This window comes from Gossypium arboreum, chromosome 6 (assembly GCF_025698485.1).
Source record: "Gossypium arboreum isolate Shixiya-1 chromosome 6, ASM2569848v2, whole genome shotgun sequence".
Classification (NCBI taxonomy): Eukaryota; Viridiplantae; Streptophyta; class Magnoliopsida; order Malvales; family Malvaceae; genus Gossypium; species Gossypium arboreum.
The window spans coordinates 17739153-17741039 of record NC_069075.1 but is presented as its reverse complement, the minus strand read 5'-3'; the positions used below and the strand labels follow the sequence as shown (position 1 = coordinate 17741039).

The following is a 1887-nucleotide window of genomic DNA, read 5'->3' as shown; positions in this document are numbered from 1 at the left end:
AAGTGTTATTATAGGGATTATTTTGATGTCTAGAATTTTTACCCATATAGTTGACTTGTTCGCTTTCTGTGCTAGGGTTGTACGATAGACATTCTGAATTGTTCATCCCTCATCCATTTGTATTGCACTGCATCACAAGACTTACCTTCGTAGAACCCTATAAACCATCAATCTTTTTATTTAAAAGTTATACCTGATTCGATAAAATGGTGACCGCATCAACATTAAAGACACCGGCTGCTTTCATTGGCTTTGTCCTTATAACTTACCACTGATAATTATTCAGTGGCATCTCCTCTATAAACTCAAAAGCCGCTTCAGGTGTTTTATTATTCAAATTACCACCAGTGGCTGCATCGATTAGTTGCCTAGTTGAGGGGTTCAAACTGTTGTAGAAAGTTTGGACCTGTAGCCATAAAGGTAACCCATGGTTAGGGAACCTTCTTAATAAATCCTTATACCTCTCCCATGCATAGTAAAGGGTTTCTAAATCCATTTGCACGAAGGAAAAGATATCATTCCTTAGCTTGGCTGTCTTAGCTAGTGGAAAGTACTTTAACAAAAATTTCTCTATAATTTGCTCTCATGTAGTGATAGAACCTCGTGGTAAGGAATTCAACCACTATTTTGCCTTATTCCTCAATGAGAAGAGTAACAACCGAAGGCGAATGGCATCTTCAGAAAAGCCATTTATCTTAAAAGTGTCACAGAATTCTAGGAAATTAGCTAAATGAGTATTTGGGTCTTCGTCCTGCAAACCATCAAACTGAACAAACTGTTGAATTATTTGAATAGTGTTAGGTTTTAGTTTAAAATTATTTGCAGCAATAGTAGGTCTAACAATACTCGATTCAGCCCTAGTTAAATTGGGCTTGGCATAATTGTACATAGTACAAGGAGCAAGATTTGCTGCAACTACAGGAGGCAGTTGATTATCCTAATTTTCAGCCATCTCCTCAGTAATAACAATAACTTCCTCTTTCTCTTCTATTGTACTCTGTCGACTTTTCCTCGCTTCTCTATGGTTTCTACAAGCTTTACTTTCGATCTCACTGTCAAATATAAGAGGTCCTGACGAGTTTCTTCTAGTCATATACTAAAGGAACCTGCCAAAAGCAAACAAAAAGAAAAATTAGTAAACATAATTAAACTAAAAACAAAAATAAAATGCAATTAAAATTAAAATGGCTAAAGTAATAAAAATTAAGTGTTCCTAATATTTTAGTCCCCGGCAATGGTGCCAAAAACTTGATGTTGATTCACTTAACTAACTAAAATCACGACAAAGACAATTGTACCTATCAAGTAGTAGGATAGTTATGATGAGTTGAGGATATCGTATCCATGAGGACTAAAAGTACTGGTAATTACCTTTCTTCTATTATTTAGCCTATAAATTGAAGGGTTGTTTTTAACCTAAAATTAAACTAATTACTAAGGACTCGACAGAGAATGACTTGGGAAAATATTCGAAGAAAACCAATGATAAAGACAATACCTTGGAAAGAATCCACCTAGACTTCACTTATTATTCTGAATCTGAGTTAAATGATTTATTCACTTGCCTTGATCTATAGAAATCCATAAATTATACTAATATCTCTTTTAAGAGTAAAAATAACTGACTCTAGGTTGATTAATTTAAATCTCTTTCTAATTAAAACCTCTATTGTCGCATTAACTCGATCTATGGATTCCCCTATTAGATTTGACTCTAATCTGGTAGATTTATGTCGTCCTATTTCTAGGATTGCATGTAACTTCACTCAATTATGCTAGATCTACTCTTACATAGGGACTTTTGCTCCACTAAAATAAGCACATCAATCATGAATTAATATCCTAAAAACATTAACACATGAAGTAAGTACACATAATTGAGATCAA

At 34.0% G+C, this 1887-nt stretch overlaps 1 non-coding gene across 1 annotated transcript; it reads left to right on the top strand.

The window, feature by feature from the left end:
* Positions 1-422: 422 nt before the first annotated feature.
* Positions 423-529, top strand: LOC128294964 (small nucleolar RNA R71). The gene has a single exon (XR_008285271.1). It is a non-coding gene; the product is annotated as a small nucleolar RNA R71 (small nucleolar RNA).
* The last annotated feature ends 1358 nt before the right edge of the window (positions 530-1887 follow it).